Source organism: Podarcis filfolensis (assembly GCF_964270895.1).
Source record: "Podarcis filfolensis genome assembly, chromosome: 12".
NCBI lineage: Eukaryota > Metazoa > Chordata > Lepidosauria > Squamata > Lacertidae > Podarcis > Podarcis filfolensis.
This window is the reverse complement of record NC_139614.1, coordinates 29,185,716-29,207,217: the sequence shown is the minus strand read 5'-3', so window position 1 is coordinate 29,207,217 and position 21,502 is coordinate 29,185,716.

Genomic DNA, 21,502 nt, shown 5'->3' with positions numbered 1-21,502 from the left:
ACAGTAGTCAAGCCTGGAGATGACCGACGCATGGATCACTGTTGCCAGGTCGGGCATAAGAAGAGCCCGCTGGATCAGGCCGATGGCCCATCTAGTCCTGTACCCACAATGGCCAGCCATTAGAAGCAGAATTTCAGCACTAGTTTTCCCCCCTACTCTGTGGTTTCCAGCAACTACTGTTCAGAAGCATTACTGCCTTCAACTGTGGAGGCAGGTCATAGTTATCATGGCTAGTAGCCACGGACAGCCTTTAGCCGTCATCTATTCATGTATTCTGTCTCAGGAAACTCTGGCAGGAGGATGCAGAGTGCCTCACAGTCACTATGATTGACTGTCACTTCCTTTTAAGGTGAGAAAGTGCAGGAAACCCTCAACTACTATACTTCATCCAAGGTAAGACAATCCCATCCCAAGGATTTCTCAGATGTTCATCTGCCTCCATAGAGGCATTTTCTTCTCCCTTCCATAGAGGACAAAGCCCTGCTTAATGCAGAGCCCAATCTGGAACCTCCACCCATCTTTACTTTATCTGCATACCTATTTGCATACTTTTGCATAAGACTTCCTGTCACTTCCAAGATAATGGATGTTCTTGGTGAACTTTTGAAAGAACTAAAACATTTTCTGTTTCATAAAGAAACCTTCTTCTCTTGTTTCACTTGGAATGAGGATAATCAAAGATAACAGACTTCACAGCTTGGTTGCTATATTTGTACATAGTACAAGGATATTTTGAGGAATTATTCATCTTTTTCCAGACATAGCTTGTTTATAGCCAATATGTTTAATTAATCTCACAACAGCCAAGGAGTGCTATTTTTCCCCCTTCAGTGTTGAGAAAAAGGAACACAGATATTGTTCAGTTCCTCTGAGGGCACCAGTAGAAGGCCAGGGTTCTTTGGGGAACCACAGTTCAGTGGTAACTTTGCATGCAGAGGGTCCCAGATTCAATTTGTGGCGTCTCCAGGTAGAGCTAAGGAAGACCCCTGTCTCTAACTCTGGAGAGTCACTGCCATATAGCATGGATAGTACTGAGTTTGATTGACGAAGGCAGCTTCCTATGTTCCAGGTATAAAGGTCTCCTCCAAGCGACATGTACCAACAACTGTTAGGGCTATATACACTGGGTGGCATCCAATGTTGCACTCAGCAATGTCTTCCAAATTTCTCCTGTTCTCAGGTACACCCTAAGTCTGTTCTGGCAGCTCCCCATAACACTGCAGAGCAGATTTGGGGTGTGGAGTAGGGCACACACGGGTGTGGGAGGGAGGGGGAAGAGGAGGAAAGTTCTAATGCACAAGTGCATCAATCCTTTCACTAACAGACCAAGTGCGTTGGATACTTCCCATTATTTGGTTGAAGAACCATATCACCAAATTTGGAGATTTCAAAGGAAATAGGAGTTTCAGTTGACATATTGTTCTCAGAACAATGTGAGTTAATTAGTTTTTCATTAAAATCTGAACTGAATTTATTTTCCATACCTAACTCCTGATCACATGTAGTGATAAACATGAAACTCTGTACAGTAATACCCCACATGTAGGGAAACGCCAACAAGCAGTTCAATCCCATATGTGTCTACTCAAAAGTAAGGTCCTTTCAGTTCAGTGGGACTTACTCCTATCTCGAAGGGGTGAGCTCCCGTTGTTTGGTCCCAGCTCCTGCCAACCTAGCAGTTCGAAAGCACATCAAAGTGCAAGTAGAGAAATAGGTACCGCTCTGGTGGGAAGGTAAACGGTGTTTCCGTGCGCTGCTCTGGTTTGCCAGAATAGGCTTAGTCATGCTGGCCACATGACCCGGAAGCTGTACGCCAGTTCCCTTGGCCAATAAAGCGAGATGAGCGCCGCAACCCCAGAGTCGGCCACGACTGGACCTAATGGTCAGGGGTCCCTTTACCTTTAAATGCGTATAGGGTTACAGCCTCCTTGAGTCACTTGGAGTGGAAATCCAACTGGAGGGGAGATACTTCCTTCTCATGTGTTACTCTTGAATTACAGATTGCTCTCATAAATTCACCATTTTGTATCTAAGAGGTGGACATAGAGAGAGAGAAGTGAGTATCATATGTAGTTTGGTCCTGTGAATAGACATTGTTGGCCATAGCTCAACTTCAAATGTTCGCATAGCGAGAGTAAAAATAATACCATACTATGAACACCCCTTTCTCTCTACTCCTATTCCTTTCTGCACGCACCAATCCTGTATACAGTAGGGCTGCTTAATTCCCACTGAAGTCAATGAGATTTAGGCAGCCTAGTTGGATTGCAGCCCTGGCTTAGGAATTGTGAATCTAATTGTGCCCAGCAAATATGCCAGAGACTTTTAAATGCATTATTCCTCGTGTGAAGTTTTGATGGTGTTTGTAATTTCCTAGCCTATAACAGTAGAGCGAAAGTGCTTCAGAATGAAAGAAAAGAAAAGAACCCCGGAAAGAAATCTGAATCTCTAAAAAGCAAAATAGCTTTAGAAAGCATTCACATCCAGCGGGAGAATTGTGGATAAGAAAGGCCAGTGTTAAAGTTCTTTGAATAAAGCACTGACTGCAATATAGCCACATAATGAAAGTTATCATGAAATTAATTAGCTAATCACCAACTATGCTTAATTAAGTGAACTTTTCAAACTATTATAGAAAGGGGATATTTTCAATTTTTTAATTAAAATATGTGTGTGTCATTACACTATTAATCATAGTGTTTGTATGACCTTCTCAGTCTGATTTATTAGATAGTTTTACGGGTTCTTGATGAGATGCATTTCACATATCAGAATATTGTTAAATGAGCCTAGGATTAATCAGAGCTAGAAGTGATAAAAATGCACATTCTTGTCCCCTCTCTCTTTTTTTGTTATGGGTTCATATGTATAGATCTGTTGAAAGAAATGCAATTATTCATGGTGTGTTGTGCAAACAATGTCATTAGCTGTTCATCTGGGTATTGATGTTAAATTAAGGTTTTTCTTTGATTTCAACTAGAATAACTAGAATATCAAATGTAACTAAATATTTTGTAATATGTTGGACTTAGCTTTTATGGCTGGTGCAGATCTGTAGCATCAAAGGACAACATGCATAAGCGAAGGAAGGGGAGAGCATGGATTCATAAATTTAAAAAAGAATCTTCACATCACCTAATGCTTTTCAGGGGAGGCAGTTCACACATTCAGTTCACACACTGAATAATCAGAAACTTGTTTACTTCCCAATAGCCAATTTCAATTTTATAATAATAATAATAATAATACCTTGGAAGTCGAACGGAATCCATTCCGGAAGTCTGTTTGACTTCCAAAATGTTCAGAAACCAAAGTGCGGCTTCTAATTGCCTGCAGGAAGCTCCGTCAGACGTTCGGGTTCCAAAGAATGCTCGCAAACCAGAACACTCACTTCCAGGTTTGCGGCGTTCGGGAGCCAAAACATTTGGGAACTCAGCTGCTCAAAAACCAAGGTACGACTGTAAGGAACAATTTGGAAATGGGATGGGATGAACACATGCAACTCTGATATGCCTGTAACTCTCTTTTGAAAATATTAGCAGTGTTTTTAAAAATGGCATTTAATTTGGCATATTGACACATGTTGTTTCCTCTGAACTACAGGAAATCCACAAGGACACAGACACACAGACACACACACACCATTTAATGGTTTGTAGGATTTGATCTCCCACCTATCTGTCTTCACTGGAGTGCTTTGTTCATAAATAATTCTCCCCCTGACTAGAGTGAAGGATTCAGAGAGAGAGAGATGTTTTGAGGCAAGCTTTACACCTGTTGACATTTTGAGGCAAAGGATCAATACGAAAGCACAGCCTTTAAAGCTGATCACAAACTAAATGCCCCCAGGGGAGACCCACATGCCTGCCATGGCAGTGAAGGAATCTCAGTATGAGAGGGTTTAATATTTGTCTGGGTCTATTACAACCAGCAACAGTGACATGACTAACTGTGCTGGAAATCTAAAGTAAAGAAATATTGAGAAAGCAGCATCCTCTTATATAGTACAGTCTATATATAAAACCTGCTTATTGGCTTTGTGAATCCAACATGATAAAAGGTACATTACGGTGCTAATCTATTTTAAGGTGCCCTGTAGGGCATTTAAGTCTCCAGAAGGGCTCTTCAGTTGAAGAAGCGACAGTAGGCAACAAGGATGGGGAACCTTTTTCAGCCCAAGGAACACATTACCTGATGGGCAAACCTTCTGGTGAGCTACATACCAGCTGCAGGTGTGGCAAAATATGATGTGGTCAAGCACCTATCATTCTGTGCCCTCCATCAAGGTGTAAAAGACACACACCAGATACAATGCTTTCCCTGGAAATGTTCATTAGGTAAGCATTTGGATAATGAGTCCATGATTTCCATTGATTCCTATGAGAACATTTATAATCTGTGATTTGTCTTATTTCTCCACCCTCACCCCATGGTTTCTCCCTGAAATGTCTGCAGCCAACAAGCAAAGGAGGGTTATTGTTTGGTTTGTTGCTATGTAATGTATTTTTGTGTTTTATTTTGTAAACTACCCTGTGATCCTCGGATGAAGGGCGGTATAGAAAATAACAACAACAACAATAGAGAGAAAAGGAAAAGCTGATTTGTCTCATCTCTCCTGCTCCAAGTGTTGTCAGATCTCTCTCCTTCCATCCATCCCTGCATGGTTTCTGCCTGAAATGGTTGTTGCTGAATTTTCACATAATGCGAATTTGGAAGGTGGGAGCTGCAGGTACATTATTACAACTCATGGGTACATTCTAGCCATGTAAAATAACAAGAAGAGGGCAGAGAGCCTGGCACAACAGAGTCAGTGAGGGGTGTGACCTGGGAGGCTGTGGCCTGTGAAGAAACCTGAGGGAATGATAGAGAGGTCTAGAGACCACATACAGCACCTGTGCTCAAGGTTTTACACTCTTGCTATACAATTGACTGTAAAGATTCTGGGAACTGGTAGTATTGGGAAATTTAGATGGGATTACTCCCTCTCTCTCTTTCAAAGATAAGGTTCTGTACTTGGAATTACATCTAAATCCAGCTTTACTCCTGGCCCAGATTTTCTTTCAGCAGCTTCAGCTGGTACTCTAGCAGCATCCTCTGTTAGAAGAAAGGGATTTCATCCCTGTCATTCACACCATTGTGACATCTGGATTAAATGATTGTAATTCTATATGAAGGTGGTTTAGAATATGGCTGAGGAAAGCCAGCTTCCCAACATTCTCTTTATGGGTGGCAAAATTGGGGAGGGCACGTTTTGCTAAATATTCCTATAAAAATCTCCAACAGTTTTTATTCCTCAGACAATTCTTTTCTGAGAAATTTCAGCTCACTTAATGTTTGCAGAAACTCTATTATTTGTTCCTCTTGATGGATGGAGGAAGCAACAGGATGAAAGCAAAAGGACTTAGATGCAGTAGAGAACCAAGCCCTTTGATTCCCTCTACAATGCAATGGGCATATATTCTGGTTAGTATGTCTTGGTTAGTATTGCATCACTGTGCTATATACTCTGGGAGCGGGTGGCGCTGTGGTCTAAACCAAGCTGATCAGAAGGTTGGTGGTTCGAATCCCCGTGACGGGGTGAGCTCCCGTTGCTCTGTCCCAGCTTCTGCCAACTTAGCAGTTTGAAAGCACACTAGTGTAAGTAGATAAATAGGTATTGCTGCGGAAGGAAGGTAAATGGCATTTCTGTGTGCTCTGGCACTCGTCACAGTGTCCTGTTGAGCCAGAAGCAGTTTAGTCATGCTGGCCACAAGACCCAGAAAGCTGTCTGTGGACAAACTCCAGCTCCCTTGGCCTGAAAGCAGAGATGAGTGCCGTACCCCATAGTCACCTTTGACCGGACTTAACCGTCCAGGGGTCCTTTACCTTTTTTACCTTTTTTATATACTCTGTAACACGCTAATAGCCCACAGCTGATTATTACAGGAGTAATGTAGTGCCAATCTTCTACATCTGCTCAAGTTCCTCTATAAAGCCAATCTCAATGACAAGTAATGCCCAAAATCATTGCAGGAAGGTGTTCCTAAGGTTATGATAGTCCCGGAATAATTGCAGAAATCTTAATCCTAAACCCTAGCAGCACTCCAGCCTGCAAGCAGTTTCAACAAAGGGGAAAGAAGCAATTTTCTGCATGAACAAAAATTATATACGTAGGTAAAAATCTTAGTTTATAGAGATAAAATTTCAGTTCCGTACAATGGTGAAGCTGTATCATTTATTCATACAGTGAGGCCATCTTTGTGGAAATGATTCCCTTCAAATATTCTGCCAGGTGTACCAATTAGGCATTCAAGATGATATCCATCTAAATAAGTCTCAGAGTAAACCCATTGAAGTCAATGGACTCAAGCTTTTTAAATCCACTGATTTCAATTGGTCTAGTCCATGACTAACAGTAATTATCATGCTCAGTATTCGTCTGTTAAGATAACACATTCAAATATAGTTTGTTCTTTGTATGTTAGATATTCCCAGGCAAGCATCACACATCATATGTGTCAGGGCTACCCTAGGTCCCAGCTCACAAAGGACCAACGCTGCTTCGTTGTTAAGTATAAAAGCCTTTATTGAAGTTCAGTTTCACTTCCAGAGCCGCAGCGCGCAGCCCCACGTCTAAAGTGTCAGACCACTGATGCTCCGTCTGAGTCTCCTCCCCCTTGACTCCAATTTAAGAGTCTAGCCTTGCTCCACCTTCTCCGCTGCTCCTTCCTCCTCTGGGTCCGCCTGCCCGCCGGGGTTCCGCCCTTTCTAGCCTCTTCTCCCGCTGATTCCCCTGAGCCTTCTCCCTCCCTCCGGCGGGCTTTAGGAGCTGGTTCCCCATCCGGGTCTCCTGCTGTTCCGCGCGCCTGCACATTTGAACTTGGCGCGCGCGCCCAGCCAGCAACTTTCCTCCTGACCATTCCACTGCTGCTGTCACTGCTTCCCCCATCGGGGGGGCTAGCTGCAACTGACCTCCCCTCCGTTGGAGGCGTGGTCAGCCCTGACTCCCTCTCTGGAGGAGACACTGCTCCTGACACATGTGACTCCTCCCCCCCACTACGCTCTGGTGGGGAAACTGGTCCTGATCCTCCACTGCTGCTTTGGGGTTCCCCTCTGGCTCCTTGTTTCTGGTGCGTCCCCCCTGGGACCCCCCTTGCCCTGACCATCGGCGCCCCCTTCTGGGAATCTTCTGATTCGCTGGAGAAGCTCATGGAATCTCTCGGGCCACTGTCATACTCCCCTACGCTGCCCTCGGATTCTTCCCCTTCGCTCTCCCAATCCTCTCTCCCCAGTGCTCCTGCTCCTGATTCCCTGACATCCATCCCCCCCTCGAAGCCCCCCCTTCCCCCCTCCCCCTCTTCGGGTGTGGGTTCCGGGTGCTCCAGTCCAGTGGGTGTGAGTGCGGGATACCATTCTTCCCCCCTGGTGTGTAGCCGGTCCACTGGATCCGGCCCAACCGCAACGGGCTCGTCGACGTCGCTTTCCTCTGCTTCCATCTCTCTGCTGATGTGCTCGAATCCAGGATCCTCCCCCAACACGTCCATGTCCTCCCCTCCCCCGGGTACCTCTGGTGAGACAGCTTGCAAAGGTCCCCGCAGCAGCTCCCTGCGCCACCCCACCTCCGGTTGAGTGTCCCACCAATAGGAGCGGTCTGTGGCAAACCCCGAGAGAGACCCCTCCGAGGAGCTAGTGTCTGGCGTCGTCTCTTCAGCTGATGAAAAACCCTGGAACGTACTGGCTGACAGTGTGGGCGTGAAGAGCCAGTCGTCGAAATACTCTGCCGGCATAGGTCTGTGTGGGAAGAGTGCATGGAACTCGTCTTTAAGATAGTGCTCCTCCACGGCATAGCACGGTACCCACCTGTTGGCACTGGCTGGGGTACCTTCCCTGGCGAGGAGGTATTCCACCCCCTCTTCCCCCCACCTCGAGTCCAAAATCTCCGTGACCTCGTTGAGTGGCGTCGCCCTCCGTGACCCCTCCCTCTTCGGAGATTCACTAAGTGTGTCTGGCGCGTTCCCTGTCGCCTGAAACCTGTGGGGTTCCCTGTAGGGTGTGAGCACTGACCTATGAAAGACTGGGTGCATTCTGGAGCCCTCCGGGAGTGTCAACCGGAAGGCCACTGGATTGATTTGCGCCGCGACCTGGTAAGGTCCCAGCTGCTTGTGCTTGAGCTTCCTCTTAGCTAGCGTCCTGGCCGGCACTGCCTGGGCTGCTAACCAGACCCAGTCCCCCACCTGGATGTCCTCCCCGACCCTCCTGTGCTTGTCTGCCTGCATTTTGTAGGCGTGTTTCGCCAGTTCCAATTGCCTGCGGAGTTGCTCGTGGACCTCCTGTAACTCTGCTGCTAAGTGCTCTGCTCCCCTTGGCTCCCCCTCCCCCTTCGTCTCTAACCCTGGGAAAGTTCTGGGATGCCGCCCATTATTGGCGAAGAACGGTGTCACTCCCGTAGACCCGTGCTTCGTGTTGTTGTAGGCAAACTCGGCCAGCGGTAGGTAGTCCACCCAGGTCGAGGGTTGTTGATTGGCGTAGCATCGCAGGTACTGCTGCATGATGGCGTTGACCCTCTCCGCTTGTCCGTTGGTCTGCGGGTGTCGTGCCGACGCTAAGTTGATCTTGACGTTCAGGATGCCCAGCAGCTTCTGCCAGAAGCTCGAGACGAATTGGCGACCCCGGTCGGACAGGATGGACCGCGGCAAGCCGTGAGCTTTGAACACGTGGTCTATGAACAGCTTGGCGGTCTGTTCCGCTGTGGCCACCTTCGCGCACGGAATAAAGTGTGCCATCTTGGTGAACATGTCTACGACCACGAGCACCGCTGTTTTGCCTCGCGAGCTGGGCAGATCTGTGACAAAGTCCAGGGCCACTCTCTCCCACGGTTCGAGCGGCGTCTGTAGGGGTTCTAGTAGACCCGCTGGCTTCCTGTGTACTGGCTTGGCCCTTTGGCAGGTGTCACACCTGGAGACGTAATCCGCGACTTCTCCCCTCACCTTGGGCCACCAAAAGTCTCTGGTTACTAATTCCGCCGTTTTGTCCTTGCCGAAGTGCCCAGCGCTGGGCGCGTCGTGTAGCTGCTGCAAGACTTTCGCGCGGAGGTCGTCTCCGGGCACGTAGAGAGCCCCTTTGCGGATGAGCAGTCCGTCTCGTATCTGGAACTCGTCGTCCCTCGCTGTGCCTCTTCGCACCTCCTCCATCTTGGATTGTGCGAACGAATCCGTCTGCAGCGCTCGACGCACCGCGTCCAGGTCCACGGCAGCTGAAGCGCACGCCCACGCTTTCGGTGCGAAAATGTGCTTGGCCGCCACCGGCGCCGCTTCCTCGAGATACTGTGGCTTCCTGGATAGTGCATCCGCCATGACGTTGTTGTCTCCCGGGATGTATTCTATCCGGAAATCGAAATCCGCAAAGAACTCCGCCCAGCGGATGTGTCTCTGGTTCAGGAACCGCGCCGTGCGCCAGTACTCCAGGTTCTTATGGTCCGTGCGGACTTGCACTGTGTGTCTGGCTCCAACGAGGAAGTGCCGCCACGCCCTGAAAGCTGCATGAATGGCCAGCAACTCCCTGTCCCAGATGGTGTAGTTCTGTTCCGCCTTGCTGAGTTTCCTGGAGTAGAATGCGCACGGCCTCCATTCCCCTTGCGGATCTTGCTGCAACAGGACGGCCCCCACTGCTCTGTCTGAGGCGTCCGTCTCAACCCTCATTGGTCTGCTGGGGTTTACATGCAGCAGCTGTTCTTCGGACGCGAAGAGACGCTTGAGTCTCCGAAAGGACTGCTCCGCCTGGTCCGTCCAGGTGAACTTCTTCTTCTTGGAGCTGAGGGTGTCCGTGATGGCCGCCGTCTCCTTCGCGAACCCTTTGATGAACTTGCGATAAAAGTTGGCGAAGCCGACGAACCTCTGGACCTCCTTCCGATTGCGCGGGCTCTTCCAGTCCAACACCGCGCGGACCTTGGCGCTGTCCATGGCGAGTCCCTTGTCGGACAGCTTGTAGCCCAGAAAATCCACCTCCGTCATGTCGAACTGGCACTTCTCTAATTTGGCGTAAAGTCTGTGCTCCCGTAGCCTCTGCAGGACCTCCTTGACGTCCCTCTCGTGAGCCTCCTGCGATTCCGAGAAGATCAGGATATCGTCCAGGAAGCAGACGCACTTCTTGTAGAGGAGTCCCGCTAACACGTGATGCATGAAAGCTTGGAAGGTATGGGAGCCATTTTGCAGACCAAAAGGCATTACGCGATATTCATAGGTGCCTAAAGGTGTAAACATGGCTGTCTTCCACTCATCGCCCTCCCGCATGCGTATAAGGTTGTACGCCCCTCGTAGATCCAACTTGGTGAAGATCCGTCCCTTCCTCACCGTCGCGAGCAGGTCGTCGATCTTGGGCATGGGGAATGCTGCGGGCTTTGTTTTGGAATTTATGGTCCTAAAATCAACTATGAGTCTCCGTTGGGGCGTGTCCTTCTTCTTCACGAAAAACACGGGACTGCCCCCCACTGCTTTAGATTCTTGGATGAACCCCCGCTTCAAGTTGTGATCTATGAACTCCCTGAGTTCTTGCAGTTCATCTTCAGACATGGAATACAGTTTCCCAGTCGGCAGCGTCGCTCCCGGCAGGAGGTCAATCTTGCAGTCGTAAGGCCTGTGGGGAGGCAGCTTATCCGCTTCCCTCTCGCAGAAGACCTCCAAAAACTCCTTGTACTTGTTGGGTACCGCTTGCACCATGCCTAGGTGTAGCTGCGGTTCATCCTCTTGCCCCTCCTCCTCCTGGCGGGTCTGGATGCAGTGTTCTGCGCAGTAGGAGGAACAGAAGGTCAACTGCCGCTGGTACCATGCCAATGCCGGGCTGTGCCTATCCAGCCAACTCATACCCAACACTATGGGCGTGTCCGACAGGTGGGTGACGTTGAAGCTGATGACTTCGCGGTGGTTTCCAATTTGCATCACCATCGGTGGTGTTTGCTGTACCACCTCTCCTCCCAGTAGCTTCCTGCCATCGACCGTGACGACGTTTAGGGGCATCGTGGCTGGCATGAGTGCTATGCGATGTTGCTTGATAAAGTCCACTCCAATAAAGTCTGCGTTGCTCCCAGAGTCAATGGTTATTGGTACTTGCATGGTGTGCCCATTGGGCAACTGGAGCGATGCGGTGAGTTGCACCACTGGTTTGGGTGGGAGGGGGTCTGTGGGCTGTAAAATCTCTGGGGACTGCTTCACTGACTTGCCTGGTTGGGCCCCAGTGGCTCTGTTTCCAACCAGGCTTCTTCTTCCCCCTGCAGCTGTTTCAGCTGCTCACCTGTTCCCTTTACTGTTGCTGAGGCTGCAGTGTGCTTCTGGAGCCTCTGGGGACACTCTTTGGCCATGTGCTGTGCACTGTCGCAGATGTAACACTTCCTGGTCCCTCTAGGAGCCTTCCCCTTGACTGCTCCCGGTGTTTGGGCTCTGCTGGCAGTCTGAGCCCTTGCACCACCAATCTCCATCGGCTCTTCTCCCCTTCCCAAAGGAGGCATGGACAGCGCCCGCCCCGCCTCTCTGGGAAAGAAAGGGGTTGTCCTGGCTGGGGTGCTTCCCTTACGTCCTTCCAGGCGCACACCAATTGCCAACGCTCTTTGGGCAACTTCTTGGGTATTTTGGGGTCTTTCTCCTCTTGCCAGTTCATCTTTCACCTCTCCACTTAGCCCCTCCCAGAACAGGTCTCTGACAGCAATGGAGTCCTTCTCCCAGCCCAGCACGTTCAGTAAGGCAAAAAAGCGCGAGTGATACTGCCTCACCGTCGCTTTTCCTTGCTGTAGTCCATGCATTTCCCTCCGAGCAATATCTACATCTACCGTAGATTTAAAGCAAGCGTCCATAGCTTTGATAAATGCATCGGAATCTTTGAGGGCAGGGTCTTTTTCGCGCCACAAATTCCGCAGCCACGCTTTTGCTTCCCCATGCAAATGAGTGATTATGAAGCCCACCTTCTCTTCCTCATCTCTAAAGTCTTTCCGAAGCAAATTGAGCGCGTAAACCACGTCAGCTCTGAAGTTAGGGTATTGCTGCAGGTTCCCATCAAAGTGCGCCACAAGGCTGCCCCCCCTCTTCCCGAGGCCAACTCCCTCCGGTTTGGGTCCTGGCAGCCCCTCTTTCCCCCAACGGTCCCACCTGGCTTGCAGATTCCGGCAGAGCGCTACTGCTTCTTCTTCTCTTTTCCTGGATGCTGCTACTTCCGCGTAAAGCGTCGTGACTGCTTCTTGCAGTTCTTTCACCTGGCTCTCTGTAGTCATCTTTGCCTATCTTCGTGAGCTCGCAAAACACCAAGTCTTGCCCCTCGCTGCACCAACTCACGCTGCGAGGTTTTTATGAGAGACGGAGCATACTGTCAGGGCTACCCTAGGTCCCAGCTCACAAAGGACCAACGCTGCTTCGTTGTTAAGTATAAAAGCCTTTATTGAAGTTCAGTTTCACTTCCAGAGCCGCAGCGCGCAGCCCCACGTCTAAAGTGTCAGACCACTGATGCTCCGTCTGAGTCTCCTCCCCCTTGACTCCAATTTAAGAGTCTAGCCTTGCTCCACCTTCTCCGCTGCTCCTTCCTCCTCTGGGTCCGCCTGCCCGCCGGGGTTCCGCCCTTTCTAGCCTCTTCTCCCGCTGATTCCCCTGAGCCTTCTCCCTCCCTCCGGCGGGCTTTAGGAGCTGGTTCCCCATCCGGGTCTCCTGCTGTTCCGCGCGCCTGCACATTTGAACTTGGCGCGCGCGCCCAGCCAGCAACTTTCCTCCTGACCATTCCACTGCTGCTGTCACTGCTTCCCCCATCGGGGGGGCTAGCTGCAACTGACCTCCCCTCCGTTGGAGGCGTGGTCAGCCCTGACTCCCTCTCTGGAGGAGACACTGCTCCTGACACATGTGACTCCTCCCCCCCACTACGCTCTGGTGGGGAAACTGGTCCTGATCCTCCACTGCTGCTTTGGGGTTCCCCTCTGGCTCCTTGTTTCTGGTGCGTCCCCCCTGGGACCCCCCTTGCCCTGACCATCGGCGCCCCCTTCTGGGAATCTTCTGATTCGCTGGAGAAGCTCATGGAATCTCTCGGGCCACTGTCATACTCCCCTACGCTGCCCTCGGATTCTTCCCCTTCGCTCTCCCAATCCTCTCTCCCCAGTGCTCCTGCTCCTGATTCCCTGACAATATGAATCAGGGATGGACAACCTGTGGCCCTCCAGATCCTATTGAACTACAATGCTGGGGAGAGACTGTTCCATAATGTATGTTATGTGTTCAAACAGTAAGATGTAAAAATAACCTGTGTTCAGGCTTTTCTATTATATCCCTTTCATGAATGAATGGGCTCCTTGTGGTCCATAGAAGGCTTTTCATACAGTGAGGGATTCCACTGGCAGAAAGGGATGTGGAGAAGGCAGCTTTTGCAGATTCTCCCCTCCCCTACAGTCCTCAGTGCCACATCTCTTAGTGCCACCTCCCACATGGCTCTGTAGGATCCCATAACCCCCTGGAAGGGCATGAGAGATGGAGCTGGGGATTACAGGAGATGGGCGCATCAGTAAAAGTCACCTCCTGCAATGGAAATCCACTCAGGGGATCTTCTCACCTGTGGAAGCTGAGTCTGGATCCAATCCAGGATGTATGGGGAATGTATGGAATGTTCTTCCCATTTCTATATATTGTGTACTTGGGAGCTGCACCTCTGCTCACAACTCCCCCTTCACACAAACCACCCTCGTGGTAACCTCCTGCATCTTCCTCCTCCCACACATTGCAGCTACTAAACATCCATTTCACCTACAGGCAAATTATGAAGCCATAATTCAACTTCACATAGAAGGTAACACATGGTACCAGGAGTGAAATGAATTGTAGGAAGGTACTATGGATACAGATGTACCTCAGCTCCCAAACACCTTGGGAGTCGTACGTTTCAGCTCCTGAATGATCAAAAACCAGAATTGAGCTTCCAGGGTTTCCGATTGGCTGCAGGAGCTTCATGCAGCCAATCAGAAGCCACAGTTTGGAGGTTGAACGTTTTGGAACTCGAATGCACTTCCGGAACAGATGCTGTTCGACTTCCAAGGTATTTATATCTTTCACAATATATCTCTCTCTTGGCTTAAACCTCAGATGTTGTTTAAAACCACCATTTCCCAGTGAATTACCTCCATCCCTGCTTTACTCAGATTTCTGCTGTTGTTTTAAACCATCACTTTCCCCCATAGTATTTCCACATCATGACCACTGTTGTTATACAACCTGTCTTCATTTTAGTTCCTCTACTCCTCTGTGACTTTGTGCAAATCCAAGATTGTGATGTGTCACAACAGATCCTGCAATGGGGACTGCATGATAACATTCTTACATTTTTATCATATAGGGAGATAGATATCTGCACACATACATATGAATCTATAAACCAGTGTAAATAGTCAATCCATATTTCTTTTTGTTTTTGATTAAACTTTGCATAATTTAAATATTAAATGTAAGCACTGCATTAATGACATGCAATTGCTATTTATTCAAGCACTACTTCTGTACCTTTGGTATAACTTTATTGGGAAGAAGCTCATAAAAACTTCCATTTATTTGAGTATAATTTCAAATAACAGCCTTTAGTGATTTTTAAAACGTTAAACTAGAAATTGCCTTGTAAAATGTAACTGCTGCCTAATGCACAATAACATTTCATTTAAAGGTTTCTGTGACATTTTGTGGATAATATTTGAATAAAGAAAACTGCTTATTAAAAGAGTCCCTCTCCAAGCTTTGCAATTTTAAGATATATTAATTGCCTTCAATTATTATTTGGGGAGCATATTAAGTAAAGCAAAAAAACAAGGGCATGTATCAAAAATATTATTTGTGATTTCACCCACCAATTTACATACATACATTTGGGCCTAAATAATGTTCTGATAACTGTTGAAAATACTCTGGATGTTGAAAAGTTGTTCTACAGGATGCTTGCAATTTTTTTTTAAAGGTGTCATCCAATTTGAGGCATTTCACTTGAGGCATCTTAAATTCAGTTTAGAAGGAGATGGCACAACTCACCAATTTCTGGAAAAAGAGAAAAACCAACCAGGCAACCAGGCAACTATAAGATGCAAGCCTTTAGTTGGTGCATGACAGGGAATTGATTCTCGTTGGATGAAATCCATAGGGTGGTGTCTAACCAATGCATCCCACCAGTGCAAGGAATTTGCACTTGCACAATGGAACCTCCCCCTCTGTTATCCCCATTTGTATACCCATACCTTCCTCAAATATGCTCTGAAGGGTTGGGGAGACCCCTAGAACAGACTGAGTGGGAGAGAGGGAGAAAGAGTGGACATTATATGAGTCCCACCTTTTCTTTTTCCCATAGTCACATGCTCCAATCTTCTCCAGAGTAGCCCCAATCCTCCAGAGCAGATATATTGTGGGGGGGGGGACTGTGGGGGGAGGAGAAAGTGAGAAGCTCTTTGTGTACAAGTGGGATAGCAGTATTGGATACAAATTTCAATATCAATCAATCTCCTTTATTGGCATAGATAAAATTTTTATCAGTTCCCAGGTTGATTGTTGTAATTCAAAGCTCTAAAAAGTAAAAGACTAAACATTATACTAAGCCGCATATTGTGCATTTATATGAAATATGATTAATCTTAAATCTTCTATTGTAAGAACGTTCAGTCCAAAAATACATATTGACTTTTGCAGTATACTAGCGAGTGTTGCATGGTTTTATTTGCTAGTATTAATAAATTTATATCCCTTTGGGGAAGCAAGCATCAAAAAAGTTAAAACAATATAATTCCAGATAAAACAAAGCATATTTAAAACATTTCAAAGCAATTTCAAAAACATCTAAAACATTTCAAAGCATGTAGAGCATATAAAAAGGATTAGAGGCAAGAACACACCCTCACAGCTGCTAACTTCAAGGTTGCCAAGGCCACAATCTTTCAGCCCTAAATTAACTTCTGTGTAGACTAGAGAAAGGGAGTCTTCAGAGAGACTAAGTCCCATTGCTTCTTTATTTGGAAGTGAGAATTTCTTCTTTTAAGTCAGGGGTGGACCACCAAATGTTTTTGGGCTCCAACTCCCATCAGATCCAACCTCATGACTAGCGGTCATTCATGATGAGAACTGTAGCCCCTTCTGAGGGGCCATCATTGGCTGAATAACATTTCCCAGCAAGGAAATCTCTTATTTCTCACTAGCTTATAAGCAACTTGCCTCTTGTGTGTATTTTACTTATTTATTTCTGATAGTCCCTCCACTTCCACCGCCTCATCGATTTGGAGTACTTTCAGAATGTCCAGAAATGCCAAGTGTAAGCTCTGTACAATCCCACCTCACTTTTAACAGAAGATACAGCCCTTATCCATCCTTTCTAGCTAGTATCTCTGTAATTTCCATCAAGGTGTCCCAAGGGCACTTGGAGGTGTGCTGAAATGCATTGAACCTTGTCAGGTCCTCAGCACATTTGATGGATATCCACAGCACATCCCCCAAACACAACAGTAATTCGAGAATCATTCTAGCGGGATGATGCACTGTAACAACTCCTTTTGAGTAATTACAGTCTTCTAGGTCAATTAGAGTAAGGGTGTCCTCAAATACCTGAACTTTCCCAGTGAAGTTGGAGGAAGTTGGCAACGACTTTGTGCCTCTATGGGACTCTTTTTAGACCAATTCCTATTGAGAACAAGTTTACAAAAGAATTCATCATTTGTGTAGCATAGCTACAGCCACCCTTTTCTCTGAAAAAATTAACTTAGGAAGGGAAGGCACATATTCTGATACTTATTTATTGGTCCAAGAAATACACCAAAACATTAGGGAAACATGTAAGCTGGTGGATAACAAAGGTCGAAATCCTAACTTTACTTGCCTGGGAGTAAGCCCCGTTGAATTCAGTAGGACATAATTCTGAGTACACATGCTTAGAATTGCACTATTAGTTCTGTTCTGTACATTAGTCTGGATGGTATAGATCAGGTCAGTTCCCACTGGAATTCATCGATATTGAATTTGGCAACCATCCCTTAAAACAACCATTCTTTATTTCATTCAACAGTTTAGGTAGTTTCAAAGTGGCACAGAATGCTGAAGTACTTTATGCCCAGTGCCAGCCTTTATTTCATTTTGAAATCTCTCCAGGGTATAAAATACAAAATGACAATGATGCTAATTTGAATAACACATGGCATTTCCGGGCGGCCTATATTATATGATGCTGTGATGTAGTTATTAATTTCAAATCTTTCTTGTAAATCCTGCTGATCTACGAACACTGTGAACAGGTAAGGTTCTTTCATTACTGAGAATGTAGGAATAAAATCACTCAGTCTTCACCTTGGGTAAAAGCATGCTATGGAAATGTGGATATTTCCTGAAAAACTGTGTGCTGTTAATGCGTTACCTTTTTTGTTTAATGAAGATGCACCCATAAGCCCTTTAAAAATATATCAAGTTCCAACACGCTTGATGCCGTTAAAAGCAACAAGGTCCAGAGGGTGGCAACATGAGAACGGGCCTTCTCTGCAGTGGCTCCCCATTGTGGAATGCTCTCCCCAGGGAAGTTCACCTGGTGCCTTCATTACACACCTTTAGGCACCAGGCAAAAACATTCCTTTTAAACCAGGCCTTTGGTTGATTTAATTGCCATCCTATGCCCTTTTAAAATGTGGTGGTGGTTTTTTTTTGGGGGGGTCAGGTTGTTGTTTTATTTTGATTATAGATTTTGTGGTTTTATATTCTGATTTTGTTCTGTGAACCGCCCTGAGACCTTCGAGTATAGGGCTGTATATAAATTCAGTAAATAATAATTATAACAATGGGAATAATTTGCAGAACTCAACAATATATTGCCATTTGGAATGAAATTTAAGGTAAAAGTATGGTGCTTTCTACTTAGCATCACCCAGACTGCTATGAGTCCTATCCAATGTAGCACTATATTAAAGTCAATTAATAGTAAAATTGCTCCACTGGGATAAATGCTTTGTCCCAGCGGAACATTGCTGAACAAGAAAATGCAGGTTTGCTGGTAACTTTATTTCACAATTGATTCCACAATCTGTTGCGCAATGAGTTTCTTCTACCACAACTGTTGCACTGAATCCCTTGGTTGGGGAACATTAAAGCTCATCTATCTTTGAATGAAAGAGCTCTTGCAGGAGTGGACAGAGTACACAGCTGCATGTTTTAGCACTTTCAGTGGCAGCAAAATGGATGCTAAACTCAAGGAGTAGAAAATGTTTTGCTTGGGTCTCAAAATGACTCCATCTCTGGACAAAGTTATTTCTGTATCCCACATCATTGCCTTTGTTCTTCACATCAAAGAAGTGTTTCAAGAAATGTTACGTCCTCTTTATTAAAAACTGAAAGATAAGCAGATGATAATTATATGGGCTGGACGCATGTATCAAGAGAGAAGAGGATCATTGTTTGTTAGAGAAGACAGAACCAGCAGGGTTAATTTATCTCTTCTATGCTTCATGTAAATGGAGACAGTTCCAATAGTAATGGGCATCCTAGCTCTACACTGATATTAAGGAAATAGCATCACCTCCTGAGTTATTTCAAATCCATATTCTGTCCCATTCATCGGTGTTCAGAGATCTTCAGCTAGGCACACCTGCATCCAGTGTATTGTCCTGAGGAACTTAGAAGGACCACATCATCAGTGAGAATGGCTATCATGTGCAACATTCATCTTAGCTTTTGATTCATAGATTAGATGGATTCTTAAGCCTTCCTTCAATTGTACCTGCTGATTTGCATGACAAATTCATTTTAAAACAAGAAATTTAAGTCACTCTCAGAAAGCATAATAACCTCCAACAGCACAGCATATAAAAAAGTTTCATTACCAGCTTATACGAAAGGTTTATCACTGCCAGGTTTATAAGTTCACGGACTGGTGAAGAAACACACAGCAGCTTGCAGTCTACAAAAGTAGGAGGGAAGGCTATGTAACAGTCATGGATCTGGCCCAAGAGGAGGTGCAGATGGCGAGATGGGAGAGCAGAGAAAGCCTTGGGTGCTAAATTAATGGAGGAGGCAGATGCTCATAACAGTGTCAGAGAACTGAATTGCCAGTGGGGAGGAAAGTGATTATTGGATTGTATCTAATTTGGAAACCTGAGAGAGTACCAATTATTTAACTCAGTCAACTCACTTGATGGCCCAGAAAATCAGTACAACTTCCTATATATGTTTGGAAGGGTGTCTGTCATCATTGCTGCATTTCCTTTTCTGATGAGGGTGCTAGGTATTACAACTATACAGAAAGGCTGGGTTATAGAAAGAAACCATTTATTGAAATGCAAATCACTGAAATGCAATGGCAGAGAACTAGAATGCTGACTGTAGTTGCAGGGGATTCAGATTCAGATTAGAAAAGTGTGATTGCTGCCTGAAATCCTGAAATCTGCACAAATCCTCAATCTATCTATCTATCTATATCTATCTATCTATCATCTATCTATCTATCTATCTATCATCTATCTATCTATCTATCTATCTATCTATCTATCTATCATCTATCTATCATCTATATCTATCTATCATCTATCTATCATCTATCTATCATCTATCTATCATCTATCAATCTATCTATCTATCTATATCTATCATCTATCTCTATCTATCATCATCTATCATCTATCTATCTATCATCTATCTATCTACAGTATCTATCATCTATCAATCAATCATCTATCCGTCATCTAGCTGATATTTTAGCACAGTTCTCTTATTCTGTGGGTTTCTGTTTATATTCCTCACCTTTCACATGTGAAAAATACCCCTCTAATTTATACGTGGTGAGGGCCATAGCTCAGTAGCAAAGCACTTGAAAACCTGGAGAGCTTCTGCCAGTCAGTGCAGACTGTACTGAGCTAGATGGATCAATGGCATGACTCAGTTTATGGCAGCTGCCTATGACAATTATTTTATTTATTTATTTCATTAAATGTATATGCTGCTTGGTTGCAGAGAACCTCAAAGCTGTTTGCAATGACAACATGTCAGTAAAATATTACTTTGGGTGGATGTCATGGAGCAAGGGCAGATTATAGGAGGAAGAACTACATGTAGGCTGAAGTGGAGTCAAAAGACCACAGCTTTTTTTGATTACAGCTCACAGAGTTTGGCAGGGCATGGGGCAAGGATCTAGTAGCGGAGCAGCCTGACTGCTGTCTCATGCAAGCATCCTGGCCCACTTGCCCAAATGATGCTGTTGGGAATGGCAAGAATATCAGGCTTGTCACAGCGCAGACAGATCCCACAGACACAATGAGCAGCCCGGGGTGTGTGTCAGACTTGGGACATGAAACAAACGCTTAAGGGCATCTCCTTTTTTGGAAATGGGGTGCTCATTCACTTATCTTGAGAGCCAGTGTGGTGGCTCTCAAGTGAGAGCAAGTGTGGTGTAGTGGTTAAGAGTGGTAGATTCGTAATCTGGTGAACCGGGTTCGCTCCCCCGCTCCTCCTCCACATGCAGCTGCTGGGTGACCTTGGGCCAGTCACACTTCTCTGAAGTCTCTCAGCCCCACTCACCTCACAGAGTGTTTGTTGTGGGGGAGGAAGGGAAAGGAGAATGTTAGCCACTTTGAGACTACTTTGGGTAGTGATAAAGCAGGATATCAAATCCAAACTCTTCTTCTTCTTCTTATCCTAAATGGTGATCCATCTCAATGCTTTCTCTTCCAGGAACAGTAAAATTTAAAAAGAAGGCACACAACAGTGCAAGCCAACAACAGAACGACAGATTTGTTTTTAGGAAAGGAGTCTGCACAAAAGGGCCCAAATCACAATTGTGAATAGGATTCTCCTTTCCAGAACCAGCAACCGGCAGTTAACTCCAATCCATAGCAAGATAACTAGCACTAAAATTGGGGAAGATGGGTGGGGAAGTTGGCAACAGCATAGGCTGAAGACACATAGGACCATCCATTGATGCTCTAGGCATGGACCAGAGGGAGAAAGTCCCCCCCCCCTTAGTTATGCTTTCAGGTTCTCCCTTCCAGGGGAAGATGAATCCCATCATAGCACCTTCCCCCTAGCAGCCACACAGAGTGGTAAGTTTGGATCCAGGACTTGCGTTTTGGGTGGTAGGATATAAAATGGGATGAATCTTCTGTGCCTTGAAATATTTTTCCCTTTCAAAAAGCCTGGAAGGGGAGTGTGAAAAATTGACTTTGCTGTGAAGCTGTAATTCTAATGGTCACCAGCCTCAGCTTTCTAACCGGTGAAATTTCAGAGAACACTTTAATATGCTTGCATTTGCCACAGTATGAAAGTACATTTTCCTATTTATAAACTGGAAGCATTTCGACAGAAGTTAGAATAATCTGCCATTACATCAACACGTCTTTATAAGTTGACTCCTTTGAAAACGATTCTCTCTGGCACAGCCTTATATGGTGGGGGATGCAGATGTATTCCCCCCCCGGCATGACTCATTAAAATTATTCTGCAGAGTGCAACCAGTCATATGCTGAACAAAAGTGTTCTGTGCTGCCAGCTCTGACCACGCTGTAATTTGGTTTTAA